At 42.9% G+C, this 22,355-nt stretch overlaps 1 pseudogene; it reads left to right on the top strand.

Annotated features, from left to right (window-relative positions):
- LOC142436906 (ninein-like protein) overlaps positions 1 to 21,826 on the top strand; it is an 88,836-nt pseudogene extending 67,010 nt beyond the window's left edge.
- Positions 21,827 to 22,355: the final 529 nt, after the last annotated feature.

Raw genomic sequence — 22,355 nt, 5'->3', positions numbered from 1 at the left:
AATGTAAATGAATTATAGCTAAAAGAGCCAACCTGGGAACCTTAAGTTTTCTCTGAATGTGGGTACAGCGTCTTTGGACCCCAACATAACCTGCTCACCTGCAAATGGCAGATTGGTGTCTTGAAATCCTGTGAGTCAACAGCCAAAGGCCATTAGACTCATTTGGGAAATGTGGGATGGAGCCTGACACAGCCAGCTGCACCACATCCAGAGATGCCAAGGGTGCTGTGACATCCATTTAAGGCATCCTATGTATTCTTCCACACAACAGACAGGTCAGCCATCCCCAGGGAAATGGACACTGTGTCCCCTCAACTACACAGAATTTATGGCCCTCAGCACGAACCACTGACCCAAAACCTGGGAGACAAGGCCCTGAAGTCTTGGGTCTGCTCGAGACTGGGGACTGCGGCACCAGATCACAGACCTAGGCTTCATGCCATCGCTAATGAAACCTAGCAGTTTCACAATGTGGCCTTTTTATGTACTGTCCTCCCATCCCTCTGATGGAAACCATTTTAGAAGCAGCACCAAGGCTCAGTTGACCCTTCCGATGTTTGTCTGCTGCTGAGAGAATAGTAAGAAGCTGGGTTGCAGTAAGCCTAGTGATGTGGACTGTCCAGCCTCACGGACCTCCTGTCAGCCCAGGTGACTGCGCAAGTTGACAGTTCTCAGTTTCCAAGGCAAAGTAATTCTTTCCAGAGGTTCTCATTCAGGTTTTTGTCTTGTCCCTTATGTCAAAGTTTGTCACCATTTTCAGGGTGACAATGAGAGTAGAGGATGACTTTGCCACGTCCCATCCTTGACACTGCAAAATGAAGACTGAGTCATGGCATAAATGCAATTCTGAGTCTCAGACCAGCTCTCTTCCAAGCCCTAGCAACACACGTAGTTCAAAGATGTGCCTTGTGTGCCTGGTGTGCGGAGTGGTGATTCAGGTCGGAAAGCGAGTCCTTGCAGTGCTCTCAAGCACCATTCCTCATTCCACACGTATGGAATGTGCCTGACTGCTTTATTTATTATTATTATTATTATTGTATTTTAAAATCATTTTGTTGGGACATCTTACAAGTATAACATTCCATAGTTAAATCACATCAAACAGTGTTGTACAGTTGCTACCACAATCCGTTTCAAAACATTTTCTTTTTCTTGAACTCCTTGATATCTGCTCCCCATTTATTCCCTCCTTTGCCCACCATACCCCGCCCCAGGAAACCTTACTTTATTTTTTTCCATATCTTGCACATCCAATATATCCACTCACATACAATTCTGTTGTTCGATCCCATTGAGTGGGGTTATTCAGTCATCAGTGCTCTCAGCTCCCTGTTATCTCCTCCCCCCTTCCCGTACCCTCAGGGAACCGTTACTCCATTTATTGTTTCTGAAGGGTTATCTATCTTAGCTTTCATGTATCAAATGATATTAAATATACGATGAACCTACATCAAATCTGATATGATTAAAGAGGCAAAACAAATAAAAACCATAATCATAAGGGGAGGGAATATTAAGGAACTAGAGGATAATTATGTAGTTCATCAGTGCTATACCACACCCTGGATTTATCATCCCTTCCTGTGTCCCTTCTGAGCGTGACTGTCCAATTACCAGAGGGGCTGTGATTTCTGGGTCTCTACTACATCCATGCCCCTTCACATCAATTTGGTTGCTTATCTTTTGAACTTCTGATACCATTTCTCCTCAACACCTCATGATCACACAGGCTGGTGTGCTTCCTTGTGGGCTTGTTTCTTACCTGCTAGTTGGGCACTTATTTAACTGCAAAGCATCTAAGACCCCATATGCTATTAATAACCAGGCACCATCAGCTTTTTTCAACCACATTTGCTTATGCACCCATTTTGGCTTCAGCAATCATCTGACCAGTTTATCGAGCAACACACAGACTTACTGCCATCAAGTTGATGCCAACTCATAATGACCCTATAGGACATGGGAGACCTGCCCCTGTGGGTTTCTGAGACTGTAACTCTTGATGGTGGTTTCAAACTGCTGACATTTCAGATCACAGTCCAATGCATAAACACCATGCCACCAGAGCTCCTACATATCCTGAAACCCAGCATTATTTGTGTGAGGAGGAGGAGGCCAATTTGAAGTCTTTAGCTAATAAACAGGCCATGAGGTGTGTCTGGCCACCTTCATACACAGTGAGGCTCATTCCCAGGCATCACACTGCCCAGAGGCATGTGTCACCAGGTCACCCCACTTCTTCCATCTCCCCACCTCCTCTATGATCCTGGCATCACCAGGGAATAAACTTGAAGTGAAGTACAAGGGGGCCTTACATTCATGGACAATTCCATTATCTTTTTCTTCCGTGTTCTGGAGGTTTTTTGAAGTCCCTTCACACGATATCACTGCCACTTTGTAGGAACTTGAAGGGTGTGATGGGCTGCAGGAGCCTCCTGAGCAATCTGTTCTGGTGAAAGTGTGAAATGGTTCTAAATGAGTGTTTCCTAACGTGGGCAATGCTGCCCCCTGGGGGGCACTGGAATAATCCGTGGGAGCTGCCAAAGCAAATAACCTACACCCTATCCTGGATTAGGGATGGGCTATTGTATAAAAGTTAATTGCCAGAGGGTTGCTGGGTAACTATTTTTCTGAAAATTGGACAGCTGACCAAATAAGTTTGAGATCCTTTATTCTACATGGATACAACATAGCAGATCACCAGTGATGCGTGCTGTTGTACGCCAGTGCGGCAGGACTCCACCATCACTGCCTTTCCCTTGAAAAAGCACATGTAGAATCTGTGCTTTGTTGTCCCTTGGGAATAGGAAAGCTGTAAGAAACCTGTAATGTCCTCACTGAGCTAAGCTGAGACTTCCTCTTCTTCGCAGGCTTTTTCACATGCGTTACAGCTCCTACTCCAGTGAGCCTCGAAACGGAACTCATGATGGAGCAGGTGAAAGAACGTTACCAAGACGTCAAGAGCCAGCTGGAGACGAAGGTAGGTGTGAGGGGTGCCCGAGGGGGAGCCTGGGGCTTCCTTTTGTGCACAGAGAGCCGTGCTTAGTGCTGACCCTTCTCCAGGCAGCTGCCTTGGATTTCTCTGGTTGGTGAGCGGGGGCACTAAGAAGACAGTTTGAGGGAAATACAAGCAGAAATGACTGTCAGTGCCTGGCCCAAAGTCGCTGGGGGCTGGCATGCTGAGTGCAGCCCTGCCAACTGCTGTGTGGGAATTCACACCACCTACCTCATTCTTAGCATAACTTATCCTTGGCTTTGCCTCTCGTGGGATGCTGCATAGTTTCTCAGCCAGGATTACCCTGGCTGACAAGGTCTTCTCAGATGAAGTTAGCTCCTGCCTCTCCTTAGATGGTGACTAAGAGAATGTCCGCACACAGTTGCCATGTGCCGCGTTCTTTCTACTTTCAGGACTCAGAGAGCCAGCCACCCTGTTTCCACCGGGACCTCTGAGCTCCTGGGTGCAAGTTACTTACCTAAACGGAGCTTGCCAGCCAACGGCCAGACAATATCTTCTCCCACGGGAGGTTATCCAACTGGTCCAGACAAGGCTGTGCCTACATCTTGAGCACTGAGTCTTGGGGATGTCACCGCTGCCTTTTCATCCCTGACTTCTGCAGGCCTCAGCTCCTTGGCATGCCCGACAACCTTGCTGTTTCCATGTCATATTGTCAGGGGCTAATGTTTCTCTTTCCAGGTAAACTACAAGCAGGAAATTGAACTAATGAAGAAAAACTTTGACAAGGAGAAAAGGGAAATGGAGCTTATGTTCAAAAGTGAAGTCAGCATGCTAGAGAGGCGCTCCATGCACAGTCTCAGGATGCCCTTTGCAGCCTGCAGGGGCAGCTGTGGGAGATAAGGAGTGGGGGCCCACATTGCCCCAAGGAGTTGGCCACCTTAGCTCAGTGGCCAGACGAGAAGCTACGCCTGAGACACCAGCACGGACTACCACAAATCAGGTCTGCTGCCCTGTTTTCTTCTGGGTCCTCCTTCAGTCTGAAGTTCTTCCCAAAAACCCACATTAGATATTTAATTCAGGAAATGACTCAACTGCAGTGCATGCTAAGTGGGTAGTTTTTCTCTGGCCACAGAGAGGAAGGTAGGAAAAAATAGGGCTTTGTATGAGTTGTTTTAACTTAAATTAGAAATATATATATTAAAACTTAAGTTATGAAGTAATTTAGTTTGTAGACTACTTTTAACACATTCATATTTATTTTCTGCCTCAGACTTCTCTGTAGCAAAGGAACAAAGTAGCAAAGCATCTTCCTTATTTAATGTCATGTTCTAATTTTCCAGTGAACGCGGTAGTATGTGGGCAAATGGAGAAAAAGGCTAAAAGCTCCTTTGCAATAGGGAGGCCAGTTATCTGCGAAGGTAGCTTTTCAAAGCTGTCCTAAGCGAAAGGAGCCCTGCTGGGGCTTTGGGTTAGCATCAGGCTGCTAACTACAAGATTGGTGATTCCAACCTCCCAACTGCTTTGTGAGAGAAAAACAGACTTGCTCCTCCAAGAAGAGGGACCATCTGAGAGCCTCGGCAGCAGTTTGCTCCATCCTGCAGAGCATAGGAGTTAGAATCGGTTTCATGGCAGCGAGTTGCTGTGTCATCACAAAGAAAAGCAATGAAAGATTTCTTTGGAAAACTGAGCGTATCAAGTAGGTTTCACTTAGTGGAATGATAACTGGTTGCTGCCAGCCCATGCCTATTTATCATGACCTCACTCTCCCACAGAGAATCTTGGCCCTCGCCAACTTGGACACCAAGCGGGCTAGAGCCCTGCTGACCAGACCTGCAAAGCCTCCTTGGGAAGCATTCTTAGCTGGGAACATGGCTCGGGTTAGAAGTGGCACTACGATGACCACAGTGGATCAAGCCATCTCCCGTGTCCTGTGACCTGGGGAGGTTGATGATCCCAGAGCCAGTCTGCCTTTCTGTCATGGTGCAAGGAAATTGAGGCAGCTTAAGTATGGGCGGTAAAGAAAATCCTGGACTACTGAATTGTACCCTCTTCTGTACCCTGCCTTTCTGTTCCCCAAAAGATGACCACACAGTGGCCTCAGACCTGGGCGTTGCAATAACACATACTGCCCGCTAGGATGATCCAGAGCTTCCTCCTGAGAATTTTGCTTCATAGTATCTGAACCTGTGAACTGTCTGGTAAAGGGCGGGCTACTGTCCAGAACACCTTATAGACCATTGCCACTATTCCCAAGCCCTTTCAGGCTCTAAGAAGCAGCAAAGGGACATGTCTGGTCCCAGGAGTTTCCTTAACTGGCTGGAAGGCTGCTCCCACCCCCATTCCCACCCCATGTCATGATTGTGAGTCGAGCCATATTGCATGACTCTGATGAGCTGAGTTACTCTTGTTCTCCCAGGCTGACTGCTCTCAGCTGGGCCTCACTCCACCTCAGTGTTATTTTCCTGGGGCTTCTAAAGGCCTCTTTCCTAGATGTTTAAAATACTTTTTAGAGTAATTTCGACTAAAGGTACTTTTTTTTTCACTAAACTTTAGGCCAGTACTGCCCAATACAGCTTTCTGTAGTGATAGACATATCTTGTGTTTGCCTGCCCATTACAGGAGCCACTGGCCACATGGGGTCACTGAAAGTGACTGATGTGACCAAGAATCTGAGCTTTGATTTTATTCCATTTTAATCCGTCTAAATGTAAATTTAGTCCCATTTGACAAGTCGTGTCTGCTGCATTATCAACTAGATCCTGTGCATGCACTCTCTGAGCACAGCTGGCACGAGTAGCGAGGAGTTGTGCACTTAGAACGTGCGCTTGGGCAGGCCTTTCTAACCCTGTGATACATGTGACATTCGTGTTTCTGAGCCAGGTCCATGTGAAAGTTTCTGTAGAAAGGGGGCAAAGGCTGAACTGAGCCAGAAACTCCTGTGGATGGAAGCAGCGCACTTGTTACAGCAATGGGACTGTAAAAAGAAAAAGATGCTTCAGAGGCAACTGCAGCTAGTGACAGACATGGGAGCCCAGCTGGACTTGGACAAGGGATAGAGAAGAGAGGCAGAAGGAGATGCTAGCCCAGTGCAAGAAGCAGCAACGCAAGTTGGGTGGGGGGTGGAGGGTGGAGGGTGGCAGGGAGGGCTGATGAGTAAAGAGCAAGCTAAAATTTGCAAAGTGTTTGCACTTGAAAAGTTAGAAACCACATATAGGAAGCAATTAAAAGGGCTTTCCCTGGAGGCAGAGGGGCTGAAAGCCTTCTTGAAGGAGGGAAAGGCAACTGCCTCCAGGCCTGCTGAGGTCCACAGAAGTCAGAAAGGAGACGGGACCAGCAGGGTCAGAACGTGGAGAGGCTGAGTTCCTGCGTATGCCAGGGAGGCATCTCACTGCAGATCCTGTCCAGAGCCCGGTCCCGAGAGCAGCCCCACAGCCCAGAGGACCCTCTGCATAGCTCACTATCAGGGCCATCCCATCTTGGTGAATGATATAGAGGTGGCTCCTGCTCCTTTAGAGACATGGGTGATCTATGCTATCCCCTAGAGGGGCAAGGCCCATGTTCCTGGAGAAACCCGTACCTTTGGCTAGCAGCCTTGCTGGTCAGAAGCAAAGATCATCTGAGCAGCAGGAGTCCAAAGCCACAGAGCAGCCCTTACTGGACATGGCTGGACACAAGCTGCCCCTCTAGGAGCCTCTGTGTCTTGGAAGGTGAGCATGGGGTAGGGACCACTAGGACAGGACAGCAGAAATTAGAAGATGCTGTACCGATAACAGAAGGTAGAAACTGTGCTGGAGAGAGAAAAGAATGACATGAAAACCTGGCTCCTACAGCTGGAAGATAAGCTTCTGGCTAGGGAGAAAGAAGCAGACTCGAGAGAGAATAACAGGTTTGCCCTCTATCCATTCTTAAACAAGTGGAACTGAGTCATCTCAGTCCCTGATGACTTGATTGCATAACCCCCTTTCCTCCTAGCAGGCTGGTAGACTCGGCACCAGGAGAATACCACGTAGCCCAGGTGTGCCCAAGCTTACAAGCCCAGTCTGGCCTGTACTCGGGCCGTGGTGTTGCTAGGTGCTGTGTGAATGCAAAAAGAGAAATTTTCCATACAGAAACCCCCAGAACTTCACCAAGAGGACTGCTGTGGCTTAGACTCAGGTTTTCACTATCTCTGTCAGCAGGAAATCTGTGCTTGTCTCACGGGGCCCACGAAAGACTGCCCTGAACCCCATTTCATTCCTTTGGGGTCTCTGAAGGTCTCTGCCTGCCAGCTCCAAGCACCTTCCTTTAGTCCCACTGTGTGTATTTATTGAAAGTGTCCTTGGCGCAGATCTACTGCTTCGTGAATTCTGTGAGAGCCCCAAGAACTGACTGGGACACTCGGATGTTGGCCGCAGAAGCCAATGCCTTCTAGAGAAAGCTGAGCTGAGAGGGAGTTCTTAATTCCACCAGCTGGGCAGGCTGCTTGAAAGGCCACAGGTGGAACTGGCCTTCTCGCTTGAGGACTTTGGCTGGCAAATGCTCTATCTCAAAAGCCTGGGATATAGGAAGGCCTTTCCCAATATTTTCCATAGATGGACCCATGTCCCTGAGTGGCTTAAAACAACACAGATTTAATATCTTACAGTTCTAGACGCTACAGGTCAGAAATAGGTTAAAATTTAGCTAATTTCTTGACAGCTTAGTTGCATGTTAGCTAGAACTGAGAGCTAAATTGTACTCTAATCGAGGTGTCATCAGGGTTGTGCCCCTTCCAAGGGGTTCTAAGGAGAACCCATGTACTTACTTTTTCCACCTTCTAGAAGCCACTCACATTTCTTGACTCGTGGCCTCTTCCACTTTTCAAAGCGTCCAATGGCTGGCTGAATCTAAGGCTGTGCCTCTTCTGCCTCTTTCATTTAAAAGGACCCTAGTCTGTACAATAGGCCCACTAGAATAGTCCAGAATAATCTCATTATCTCACAGTCAGCTGATCAGCAGACTTAATTTCATCTTCAACTGTAATTCCCCTTAGCCATGTAACATAATATTCACAATCGGGAATTAGAACATGAATAATGTTTTACCAACTGCCATCGAGTTAATTCTGACTCATATCCACCCCAAAGGGCAGAGTAAAACTGATCCCTAGGGTTTGTGAGGCTATAAATCTTGATAGAAGCAGAAAGCCCCATCGTTCTCCTTTAGAGCAGTGAGTGGGTGGGTCTTTTAGCTGCTGGCTTTCCAGTTAGCAACCTAGAGTGAAATGCAGATGAATACAATACCAACTGCACCACCATGGCTTCCCAGAACAGTCTTTAGGAGGTCATTAATCTGCCAACCACAGTAGTGATCTGGATGTTTTTTATCTCTGATACATTCATGATCACATATCTTTGGTGTATTTAGGTGTGTATTTTTTAAAATATTCTAATGTTATATGCAATAAAAAAGTGTACTGCTATGATTTTATAAGAAATTGATCAGATCGTTTTACCAGCACCCAAAACAAGAAATAGAACCCTCCTGGATTCCCCACACATAGCCAGTATCCTGACTTCTAACTCCTTAATTTTGCCTGTTTTTGCACTTTATATAAAAGAAGCATACCATCCGTCCTTTATTACCATATGTTGCTTGTGAGATTCTTCCATATTGTTGCTTAGAGCTATAGTTATTTCATTTGCACTTTATTTTTCATTCTCTTGCCTGCATTTTTCTACTGCTATGAAAGTTCTGGGTCAATGCAATATGTTTGTATGGAATGGAATTTTTTAGATTTTAAGATATAATGATGTTTACCTTTTTATTGACATAAGAAACAATGTGTCTTGTGCAAAACTCAACTACAACTCTTTTTTTAATGAAGTTTTTATTGTGAATTAAGGTTTACAGAGCAGATCATACTTTAACACTCTGCAATTCATACATATTTTGATGCCATTCATTCATTCCAGTCCCCTTAATATGCCCTCCCTTAGTCCACGACTTCCCTGTTTTCTGTGTCCTTTTCTCCTCCCTTCCTAGCCTTCTGTCTTTGGGTGAATGCTCCCCATCTCATTTTAACGGTTGACTTTTCTAACACAGTAGTGAGTTGAAGTCCAGACCCAAGGGAGCACGGTCTTAGGGGCCCTACCAGACGCTGTCTGACCAGTAAGCCTGGTTTCTTTTAGGATTTTGATTGACAGGTTCTTCTTCTCTTTCCAGGACTCTCTAGTGTGATTTTATGCAGAGCTGGTGGTGGTGGCGCCAGGTATCACCCCGTTCTTCTGGGCCCAGGATTGTGGAGACCGGTGTTCTCACTGTCCCTTCAACTAAGTGTTTTCCCTGTGTCTGTTTAACTGCCACCCCGCTGCTCTGCCCTGGACAGGGAGAGATCAGTCCTTGCACCCTAGACGGCTGCTCAGAGACCTTTAAGACCGCTGCTACTTACCAGATTAGAATGTAGAGCACTGTCTTTGTGAACTATGATATGCTAATGGATCATTTTGTCCCCTGCAGCTATTGTGATACCACTCCCCCAAAGCCCAGTATCTTATTCCTTCAGAGTATCTGCTTATATTTAAGAAGTTGTCATAATTTTGTCCTCTGTTCGCCCCACCACATTCATGGATATATTTGCAGTAAAAGTAAATATACAAATACTCTCTTTTAAACACACACACACACACACACACACACACACACACACACACATATATATATGTTTGTAAAAGTCTCCTATCTGTTCAGCCTGTGTGTATGTCCAAGTACTCACTTGTAGATTCCCCAATCCCCCACTGTTGTAGGACTTTGAATCTAACAGTGTTTGCGTCTGTAGTTTCTCACTCTTGCAAACTACCGGTGTACTCGCCTGCCTGCCTCCATCGTTTCTCCTGTGTGTTGCATTCCCCTCCGCCCAGGCTATCACTTGCCTGTGTTCTAGCCGCACCTCCCCTCCCCCTCCTTTCCATCCTCTGCAACCATCAAAGAATGTTTTTATTTCCATAAGAAAACTTACTGTTGATTTTTATAGTGGTGGTCTCATACGATATCTGTCCTTTTTGTTTTTGACTAATTCCACTCGGCGTACTGTCCTCCGTGTCCATCCCTCTGTGAGGGCTTTGCAGGTGCATCGTTATTCTTCGACGTTGCATAGCATTTCATTGTGTGTTTATTGCACCCAAGTTTGTTCATCCATTCTTCCACTGCAGGGCATTTAGATTGTTCCTGTTTTTTGCTATTGTGAATAATGCTATGATGAACATGGGTCTGTATCTATTTATTTGTGTCATAGTTTTTATTTCTCGAAGACACATACCAAGTAGAGGGATTGATGTGTCATGGTATTTCTCTTCCCAACTTTCTCAGGGTGCACCATACTGCCTGCCACAGTGGCTGCACCATTTCCCAGTTCCTCCGGCAGTGTATGAAAGTGCCAGTCTTTCCACACCCTCACCATCATTTGTTGTTATCTGTTGTTGTTTTTTTAACCTTCCAGTTAATTTTGGGGGGTGAGGTCGTATCTCATTTTGATGTGTATTTCTCTAATGGCTAATGATTAAGAGCATTTCTTCATATATTTTTGCCCCCCTGAATGTCTTCTTTGGTGAAGGATCTGTTCACATCCTTTGACCATTTTTTAAATTAGATTGCCTATCTCTTTCTGTTGAGATACTCAATTTTCTGTAAATTTTAGAGATGAGTCTCTTGTCCAGTATGTCATTGTCCAATATGAAATTCCAGAGCCTTTGGCTTCTCTTTTGACTCTTGGTGGAATCTCTTGACACACACAATTGTCTATGTTTTCGGAGCCCCTAGTCATCCATTGTCTTCTGCTCTGAGTGTGTTCTCCATTACTTCTGTGAGGGCAGTTACATACTTGGCTTCACATAGTCTCTTAATTGTTCAGCAGATAGGATGAGCAATCTTCAGTGTATCTGCGCTCCAAGCAGCCAAAAGTAGATTTCCACCTCCACCTAACACAGTGTACACACCTAGAATCAGTCTGTTTCCCATACTAGAGCCAGAGTGACCATTTCAAATTTCATGTCCCATTTATTTGACAGCCCTACTCTAAACCCTTTGCTGCTTTTAAAGTTCCCATGACTTCTTTTTCTCTATTTTTCCCTTAGTGCCCCATGAGATCAAATGAAGTCAGATGAGACATATTTGTGCTTGATACTAGAACATAATGCATAAGATAAGCATGGCAAGGTTATATAGTACCTTGATTACTTAGATTGGGAAAATTAGAATCTAACAAGATGCCAGACAAAGACGTAGTTGGGGGGATAAATATCGACATGTGTTCAGGACAGAAAGTATGGGTTCAAAGCTCATTAGGGATTTTTTTGTTGGTAAAAATACTTGCCTGTCATAAATCACTTGTGTTGTCTTGGCAGAGATTATTTAAGAATTGTTTGTCAGGAAATAATGTGGCCCAGGGTAGCCTTGGTCATGGAGTAGATAGTGACACCTGCCTTTCTCTGCTGAGGTATTCACTGTGCATCAGGCCGCTCCATAAATCAATATGTGTTTCTTCCTCAGTTTTTCCTTCCAGTGATGACCTTGGAGTATAGCAGGTGACAGTCTCACTAAAGAGGAAAATGTGTGCATATATTTTAAGCTCTGGTCATTCTTGTTTCTTAGATCCCTGCCGGGATTCACTAGCAGGGAATAGCTTTTGGAATGCCCCAAGGTCTCACATTCAGTATTACGCATTGATACCAACCATGGGCACATGGTTCCCAACTTACTTCTGATTGTCAATTGTGCTTGCAGAGCCGAGCTACAGAGGCTTTCTGAAGAAAACACATCGTTGACAAATGAATTGGGAAGGATTCAGCAAGAACTTAAAGTTGCAGAAAGAACAAATGATGTACAGAGGTAAAGGCTTGTCCAGGTTCAACTTAGGACCTTTGAGCTTGTGACTCAGTTTTCACATAGCAGAATGAGTGGTTTCCTCTCTGTAAAGTGAGTGTAGAAGTTACTGAGATAGAAAGTGGGGCGTATTCTCAAATCAACCTCACTTTCCAGAAAGCCAAGAGTGGATGAACCTAATTGGTCTCTGACCATGACATGACACATATGTAAAGGGCCCTGGCCTACCTCCACATGCAGGCAGCCCCTCTCATACCTGAATGCCTGGTCTCAGACGTAAAAGGTAGAACACGTATGTATGTGGCAGCATTGACCACCCCACAGTGAGCAGCTGCTACACCCATCCTTCTTACCTCTGCCATCGTGGCATACCACCTTATTCCCTGTATGAAAGTACTCCGCATCACACCTGATGGTGAGGACAGGTGGACATAGTTTAGTACAGTGAAATGATCCTAGGGCCTTCCTAGACAAATACAATATCTATGTTCATGACTCAGTAATAATTTCAGGTGGACTTTTCACCACGGTTTATATTTGTATGTAGATATCGGCATTAGGGGTAGGTCTGGGCCCTAGGACACTGAGGCAGGAACAAGGGACAGGGAGTGGAGTGCTAACACTGGTCAGTGAGTTTTCACTGCTGTAGCCATATCCAAGGGCAGTCTGCCTTTTGATTTTTCTTCCAAATAAGAAGTTCAAGATAAAGTCAACTCTGACCTGCTGCGAGCATGGAGCATAGTTGATGGAGTAGCCATGACGGTCAGAATATGGATGGCAGGGGAAGGTACCAGCGGGGATTTGCATCATTACAGTTCTGAAATCCAGGAGGTCTTCCCTTGAAACCATTTTCTCCTAAGTTTACTACCAGACTCCATTCCCAGCAGATCGCAGTGAGGGTAAGATGGTTTGTGTTTGTGTTGCTGGGTGGCTAGTTCCATACTTTGCTAAATCCGTAGTAATTTGCTTGACTAAGGATTGCCACGGAGAATGCTCCTTTTGTACAATCTGGCAAAATCTTGCAAGCGAAAACTAAACCCACTCTCATTGAGTCTGTAGAGGGTTTCTAAGACTGAATCGTTAAGGGGTGTGGGAGGCTATACCATTGACCTTGGCAGTTACCAGCACAAACCAAGGTGACACCTGGCTTTGGTTTCACCCTCCCTGCTGAAAATTTTCATTTCCGCCTCAAAAAGAGTCACCTGACGAATCCCATCTGACCCTAGACCAAGGATGGGACCAGCCTTGTTCGCATGTAAAATGCATTGGAAAGGGGATTATTGGAGATGCAGTTAGTTTAAAATTTGGCACCTTGTCATTTGATCTCTCTTAAGTTCCATTTTTAATTTGTTCCAGTTTTTAATACTTTCTGCTTTCTTTTCTAAATGTTCTTGTCTGTTTTACTTTGTTATTGTTAGTTGTTTCTGTTGTTTTTAAAGTATGTTTTCCTATAGATGAAGTCCAGAATAGGTGCATCTATACAGACCCTAACTGGATTACTGGTTCTTTGGGAGTTTCACACAGTTGGTTAGAAGGAAATGGAAAGCTAATAACGACGAGTACAAGAATGAAGAAAATGTTCCAAAACTGATTGTGGTGATGATTATACAATCTTGATATGATTGAACTATTGAATTGTATATATGTGAATTATGTATCAATAGAACTTTTTTAAAAATTAAAGAATCGCCTGAGAACTTTGCTAAAATATTTATTGTGATTCAGTATATTTAGGTCAAAAATTCAAATTATCAACAGGGGTTGGAACTGGAATGAATCGGTTTGAAGTCCTAAGGGTAAACTTTCCTAAATTCTTCTGGCTTTAGGAGCTTGGGATCAAGATTGAACCACCACCACTATTGTCAATCATAGCAGTAGCAGTAGTGTAGAGGGATCTGGGCCGTAGAATATGAGGGGAGGTAGGGGTGGGCCTTTTTGTCCAAGCCATGGTGGACTGTTACTAGAAGAAGAAAACACATTAATTGGCAATGATATTGTTAATTTTGCTTTTTCAACAGGAAAGAAATTGATATTTTAAAGAAAGAGAAATATCAGGCCTGCCTTGAAATGGAAATGATCAACAGTCAGGTTTAGTATTACCACCTGATGTGAAGCTAATGAACTTTTCTTTCTCTCTTTCTTTCTTTCTTTAAAAACTATTTTCGAATATTATAGAGGACTTTGTTCCTCAACGATTTCAGAATGCAGTAACTACCTCCCTTGTCAAAAATCAGAAAGTTCGTGTGGATACATTACTGCCGTCAGGGACACCCCATTTTGGTGCTGCCAGCCATCCTGATAATTCTTAGAATCACATGTGGCATTTATATCATGTCTTCTTGTCTCTTTCTCTCGGTCTATTCTTTATTTTGGAGACCATGGCACTTTTGAATATTACATGCAATTGTTTTGTTCCGTGTCTTGAAGTTTGGGTTTGTCTAGTCATTGATAATAATTAGATTGAGATGAGGCTTCTTTGGCAGAAGTACAAGAGTAAGAGTTGTGCAGTCATCAGCACCATCAATGTCAGAACTCTTCCTTCTTCCACTCATTGTTAGCTTCCCACTTCCCGCAACCTTCCTGCCATGCCCCTAGCCAACTATCACTCCAGTTACTGTCTCTAGAGATTTACATAGCCTGGATTTCATACACAGAAAATCACACAAAGCACAAACAATGACAAAGCAAAACAGAGAAAAACCTCAACCAAAAGAAAATATAAAATGTTAGAAACTGCCACCAGTTAGAACCTCCTTGGGAATTCAGCCAGTCTCAGCCAGAATCTTAACAGTGAGACACACTTTCACATAAACTAACAAGTACTAGCAGACCCCTTAAAATCCCCTTTTTTAATTTATCAGAAAACCACTATAACCAGAACACCACTTATGATTATTTCTGTCACCTAAATCCTACTCATGTATTCCTATCTCCTATTCCTTCTACCCAGTCAGCTCTATCATTTCTTCCTCATCTCAACAGAATACAATTTCCAGCCCCTATCTGAACTTTCTCCACTAACCCAAAGAGCAAGTCCTGCCCCTCCCTCCTCCACCTACTCACACACAATCCAGAACCTTACATACCATCTACAGTTGGATCACTATGCCATGCAAACAACAGTCAGCAGTAGTAACCACAAAAAATCAAGATAAACAAAAGTCAACAACTGAAGATTACGCAACTTCATTGGAATACACAGAAAGTGAAGACCTTAAATTACCAGAAAGAGAATACAGGTGAATGATGTTTGTGACCATACAAGAGATTTGGGGATCAATTCTGAAAAAAGGAAGAAAGTGTGATACTAAAAACCTCACACCCCAAAGAAACCGAGAAACAAAACAATGAGATAACAGAATTAAAAAACATTGTATGAGAACTGAGCAATACCGGTGTTCATCGCAGCACAGTTTACAATTGCAAGGAGTTGGAAACAACCCAAATTTCCATCAACAGATGAATGGATTAAAAACCTATGGTACAGATGTGCTTTACATAATTGATGTATGTATGGATTGTGCTAAGAGTTGTATGAGCCTCTAATAAAATGATTTAAATAAAAACTATGGTACATACATACACTGGAGTACTACACATCACTGAAAAGCAGTGATGAATGCATGAAGCACCTTGCCACATGGGAAAAACTGGAGAAAATGATGCTAAACAAAGTAAGCCAAGCACAAAACACAAATACAACATGAGTCCGCTGAGGTAAACTTAAAAAAAATGCAAAAGGGACATAAGGAAAAAGCTACTGTATACAAACATTCCTGGGGTGGTAGTATGGCAGGGGCCAGACCAAATCCAGGGATACATATGTTAGACAATTAAAAAGGTTGGGGGGGGGGAAGAAAATGAAATAAATGGGTAGCTGGGGAACAGGGAACTAACCCATCCAAAGGGAGGGTCTTGTTCATATCGTCGCCGGGAAAGAAGGACCAGACTTCTACCCCATGCTCCAAGATGTGAATGCAACATACTGGCATGAAGCAAGGAACCAGTAGAGAGGTCTGAGGGGTTGGCCCCAATCCCAACTACATGGACAGCAGCCCTTGCCCCCAGAAGAAAGTACTTCAGAGGATAGCATTGAAGCTACAGCTCCGAGAGAGGGACATGTCTGATCAGAGCAAATCGAAGCAAATGAAGGGGGAGGAAGAGAGACTGGAGCACATCCTGGCCCACCAAGCCTTAAGGACAATATCCCCACTAAGAACAGCCAATGCACAGAGAGGACCATATGGCTGGTCCCATTATGAGACAGGACATCCCCCGCTGACCCATAGCCCTATAGGGGACAACACTGGAGACACAGTGTGGGAATTAGACCGATCTGACCCCACCACACTGAGGCAAAACATGAAGGGCATGCAACAGAACAGCAAGGGAAGCAGAGCAAGGAAGTCCCGAGGCATTATCAAAAATAGACTTTGGGTTCAGAGCATGGCACCCCATCAGGCTCAATCAGCAAACACTCGCAAATGTCAACAAACAGACCTTGAACTATTGACAGGCTTTTCTTTTTTTGTCATTTGTTTTTTGGTGGTGTTGTCTTGTTTTCTTTTGTTGCTTTGTTTTGTTCTGTCTTGTTTTTGTGTATATTATTATCTCTGCAGGTCTATCTAGATAAAATAGGTGGGATAAACAATCTGGAGGAGAAAACAATGGGACTGACAGTTCCAGGGGGACATGAGAGAGGGGAAGGTTGGGGAAAAGAAGTGGTTAACAAACCAAGGGACAAGAGAACAACAAGTGATCCAAAATCAGTGGTGAGGAGCGTGTAAGAGGCCTGGTAGGGCTTGATCATGGGTAATGTAACCGAGAGGAATTACTGAAACCCTAATGAAGGCTGAACATGAACAAGAGCAAAGTAAAAGGAAATAGAGGAAAGAACTGCAAGGCACATAGCATTTATAGAGCTCTAAATATAGGCATGTACATATGTAAATATATTTATATATGATGATGGAGAAATAGAACTATGCATATATTTATAGGTTTAGTATTAAAGTAGCAGATGGACATTTGGCCCCTACTCAAGTACTCTCTCAATGTAAGAACACTTGTTCTATTAAACTGGCATTCCATGATGCTCACCTTCCAGACACAATCACTGAAGGCAAATGTGGTGAAGAAAGTCAATGGTGTCGGCTATCAAAAGATATAGCATCTAGAGTCTTAAAGGTTTGAAGGTAAACAAGTGGCCTTCTAGGCCAACCAAAGCCCACATGGAAGAAGCACACCAGCCTGTGTGATCATGAAGTGTCAAAGGGATCAGGTATCAGGCATCAAAGAACAAAAAATAATATCATTGTGAATGAGGGGAGTGCAGATTGGGGACCCAAAGCCCATCTGTAGGCAACTGGACACCCCCTTACAGAAGGGTCACGGGGAGGAGATGGGCCAGTCAGGGTGCAGTGTAGCAATGATGAACATACAACTTTCCTCTATTTCTTAAATGTTTCCTCCCCACCACTATCATGATCCCAATTCTATCTTACAAATCTGGCTAGACCGGAGGATGTACACTGGTACAGAGAGGAACTGAAAACACAGGGAATCCAGGATAGATGAACCCTTCAGGACCAGTGGTGGGAGTGGCAATACTGGGAGTGTGGATGGAAGGTGGGGGTAGAAAGAGAGAACCAATTACAATGATCTACATATAACCCCCTCCCTGGGGGATGTACAACTGAAAAGTGGGTGAAGAGAGACGTTGAACAGTGTAAGACATGACTAATAATAATTTATAAATTATTAAGTGTTCATGAGAAAGGGGGGCAGGGAGGGAGGGTAAAAAATGAGCTCATACCAAGGACTCAAGTAGAAAGCAATGTTTTGAGAATGATGAGGGCAACAAATGTACAAATGTGCTGACACAATGGATGTATGAATGGATTGTGATAAAAGTAGTATGAGCCCCCAATAAAATAATTACCCCCAAAAAAGAACTGAACAATAGAATGGAAGAAAATGAAAATTGAATCTATGAACTTGAAGACAACCATGCAGACTTCAGCAAATGAGAGAAACAAACAAAAGAGTAAAATAATCTGAAGTAAACCTGAGGATGATGTGAGAAACCATGAACAGAAGTAATGAATGTCTTGTTTGGAATACTGGAACAGGAAGAAACAAACAAATCTACATATAAATTAGTAAGAGAATTTGTGGAGGAAATTTTCCCCAGTACTATAAAGGAGGAGATAATAACCATTCAGGAGAAGGAGAGAACTCCAAGGAGGTTAGACCCGGGGGGTGGGGGTAGGGGACATGTATAGGAGGGCATCAGGACATATGATAGTCAAAATATTCAACTTCAAGGAAAAGGAGAGAATCTTGAGAGCAGCTAGAGAGGGAAAAAGTCACCTTCAGAGGTAATCAGATTGGAATAAGCTCAGAGCTCTCAGCAGAAAATATGCAGGAAATAAGAAAATGGAGCAACATAGATCAAACTTTCAAAGTAAAAACCTGCCAACCAAAATCTTGTATCCAGCAAAGCGATATATCACATATAAAGAAGAAATAAAGGTATTCCCAAACAAGGAAATAGTTAGAGAATTCATAAAAACAAAACCAGCATTGCCGAAAACACTAACCATATCTCTATGGTCAGAAAATCAACAGCACAAAAACATTATGAGATCGCCACAGTCCGTGCTTCTTTCCAGAAGTCAACACACTAAAACAACACCCAAAACAGTAGATCTAGACGGGAAACAAGGACATGAATAGATTCCTCCCTCCCAAACACAGATAATACAATATGATAGTAACTCACCTGCATTTGGAATTAATACCAATGAAAATCAATGGGCTAAATACCCCAGTCAAAAGACAGAGTAGCAGACTGGATTAGGAAACAAGATCCATCAATCTGCTGCCTTCAAGAAACACACCTCAAACTCACAGACAAAAACAGACTGAGAGTCAAAAGATGGAGAAAAAATTACTAAACCAATGACAATGAAAGGAAGACCTCACACAAATAGAAAACTACAAGCCAATATCTCTCATGAACATAGATTCTCAACAAAATCCTGGCCAGTAGAATTCAACAACATATCAAAATAATAATAATACTTCATGCCCAAATGGGATTCATACCACCATATAAACAAAATATAGAAGAACCAGATGATCATATTGATGGATGTAGTAAAAGCATTTGACAATATCCAACACCCATTCCTAATAAAAACAATAATTAAATATAAGGAAATTCTTCAATATACTAAAGTCCATGTCTTAATATCCAACAGCCAGTATCATACTGGATGGAGAAAAGCTGAAATCATTGCAATTGAAAATGGGAACCAGACAAAGATGCCCATTATCCTCACTTTTATTCAGCATTGTGCTAGATCCTAGCCAGAATCAAAAGGCAACAAGAGATTAAGGGAGTGCAATTGGGCAAAGAGAAATTAAGCTCTAGTTATTTGCAGATGGTATGATTTTATAGAGAGAGAAAAACCCAAGGTCTCCACAAAACCCTGTTGGAAATAATTGGAGCTTGTTTCAAATAAGCACCCATCTAAGTGAGATGTCAGTAAACTCACCTGGAAGAAGCACACGATCATCGATGATCCAAGGATTATCAATTATATAAACCAGATCTGAAGAAGGGCGTGCTGTCAGAGCTGAAATTTGTGAAATTCTGGTGTTCACAAAGCTATGGCTGACAGTGGGAGCCCAAAATACATGTTCAGGTTCTCCACAGGGAATAAGCCTCCAGTGGCCCCCCTCTGACTATCACTGAGGGATAGGAATAACCTGGTTATCAGGCAGCTGGTATTGGAAAGACGATTATAGTAAATTAAAATGATAAATAGGGCTTGAATGGTTAAAATCTTGTTATTTGAGCTCCCTTTAGATACACTTTGACTTTTATCTAGTTTTTAATATTTTCTGGGTTTTGCTGTTGTTTTCTAGATTAGGTCTTATCTCTGCTGTATTTTGTTATTTTGGTACCTTTCTTGATTCTCTGTTATGTATCTTTCTGTGTTTGGGGGTTTATCAAACCCAGATTGGGTGAATCTGTAGAGGTAATAACTGGAGTAAGAGTTCTTGGGGTGTATTGATGGGGAGGAAAGAGGTAATGGGGAGCTGATATCACGTAGTATGAAAAGGAAGAAATTGATTATATGCAGTAATTGCACAACGCTGCTTGATCTGATAGAGCTATTGGTATGATGTCTGGATTATGCCCTAATAAAATGATCTGGGAAAAACATAAATTTTAAAAAATCAATTTTCATTTACATCAGGGCTATCACATTTTTAACAAAACTCAAGTGAATATTCCCAAATTAATTAAGTTTCCCCACAAGTTTACAGGAATGCTGCTGCTCCACATAACACAATACTTTTTAGCGTTTTAATGAAGGTCGGGAAGACCTCAAAGATGAATTCAAGGCAAGTCACCTCAGAAGGCTTTGGAGACTCTCTTTCTGGGTTTCAAAGGAATCCTCTTTATATTTTCTCAAGGATGATCACAGAGACTTCTCAGGAAGACATCTGAAGAGAATGGAAAGCTGCGCTGGGGAGGAGGAAGAAGGACAGGAAAATGTACCACGGCGTGTGTTCTGTTACGGCGCCATACCTGCTCCTCCTGGAGGGTAGCAAGGACTGTCTGACGAGCTCCTCATTGGGAACGACCCATCCACCTGACGCAGCCTTATCTGCCTTCCACACTGCTCTGTGTTCCCAAGCTCAGAGGACATTTAAAACGAACATGATTTGCATCCCTTGAACATGACAAAACTCCCATTTGACATGACATAAATTGAAGAGTGAGAATTCTTTGGGAAATGAATAGAAAGATGAAAACACTTCAGAAGCATATAGGCATAGATAAAGATATGACATGAAACAGTAGCTTCATATTTTGATAGTTTTGTTTAATTAAGGTTTCTTTTTTTAATCATTTTATTGGGGGCTCATACAACTTATCACATTCCATACATACATTCATTGTGTCAAGCACATTCATACATATGTTTCCATAATCATTTTTAACAAGTTTCTATTATAAAATGCTTTTATACTTACCCTTGTGTGTGCGTATTAAACCTACAAGATAAAAATGATATGATTCTGCTCATTGCTGAACCATAGGTATTCACACCAACGTGGGAATACCTTGGAACTGTGGCTGATCTCTCCCCTGAAAACTAATTGTTGTGAGAAAAAAAGAAAGGCAATCCAACAAAAATGTAATTTGATTCTTTTAAATTGTAATTTATTGAAAGATGCTCCTGACCAGTGGTTGACAGTAACTGAAATCTCTATGGTGAAAAACTGAGAAATTTTCTAGCAACTGTTGGAACACACGGCCATTTGTGTATACACCAAGAGGACATCTGTCAGACACTCTAATTTCCTGGCCCAGTGGTACTGAGAATATCAACAACTTACTGCCAGATAGATTTGGATATCAGGGACAGGTCAGAGGTCCTTTTGAAGAGATTCATATGCTTTAAGTTTCTTCCTCCCCCCCCCCTTAACACGATGTTTTACATAACTTAGATAAAAGTGGGAGGCCTTCAGAACAGTGGTTTGAATGTTCTTAATGGTCTAGATGTATTCTCACTTCTTCTCAGGAATAAAGCAGAGTTCTCAACTTCAGCATCATTGCTGTGTGAGACTGGATAAGTCTGTATAGGGGCTGTCCTATACACTGTAGGATATTTAGTAGCATTTCTACATGTCAGTAGCCACCCCTACCTACCCCAATTATGACCATGAAAAATGCCTCCAGATGTTGCCACGTCCCACAGTGAGACAAAATTACCCCTCATTAACCACTGAAAGGATCTGCTGGGGCTTCGTTTTTGTTTTCAATCATTGTTTTACCCTTTTTTGCTCTAGAGTCAGAAATACAAGGATCAGTTATCTCAGCTCAACCATAGGATCCTTCACCTGGGTGAGGAGGCCTTTGTCCACAAGGCTCAAAATGAGAAAAATCAAGTACCCGTTCAGTTGCTGACACTGAAGATGGATCGGGCTGGTCACCAGGTGAAAGAGCAGGTGAGTGGGCAGTGCAGAGTGGGAATATGAGAGCAACAACTTAAAGATATGGAGACATACACTGCCCCACACATAGCCAGGAAGCCTGGGGGAAAAGAACATGGAATATCATAGTTTTTTATAAATCTGCTTTATTTAGAAGAGTAGCATAAAGGAATTAAATCTTAAAAAGAGAGTGAATTCCTACAACCTTTCTGAAAAGACAAGTTGAAAATATAGATAGCAAGAGCCTCAAGAATCTCATTATAAGAAGTGAAACTTCACTGTTTGCAAATAATATGATTTTATATATTGAGAATCCTAAAGGGTCCACAAGAGACTAGCTGGAAGTCATAGAGGAGTTTAGTAGAGTAGCAGTATACAAGAGTAACAATTGACTTCTTCTATACCAGGGATGGGGGTACAGAAAAAGATACCAAGGAATCAGTATCCTTTGCAAAAGCTGAAATACCTGGGAATAAACTTAACCAAAAACCAAGACTTGTACGAAGAAAACTATAGAACATTACTATAAGAAGCCAACCGGGAT

Source organism: Tenrec ecaudatus, unplaced genomic scaffold, assembly GCF_050624435.1.
Source record: "Tenrec ecaudatus isolate mTenEca1 unplaced genomic scaffold, mTenEca1.hap1 Scaffold_785, whole genome shotgun sequence".
NCBI lineage: Eukaryota > Metazoa > Chordata > Mammalia > Afrosoricida > Tenrecidae > Tenrec > Tenrec ecaudatus.
Note: the sequence above shows the minus strand (reverse complement) of the source record. Positions and strands in the feature narration are given on the sequence as shown.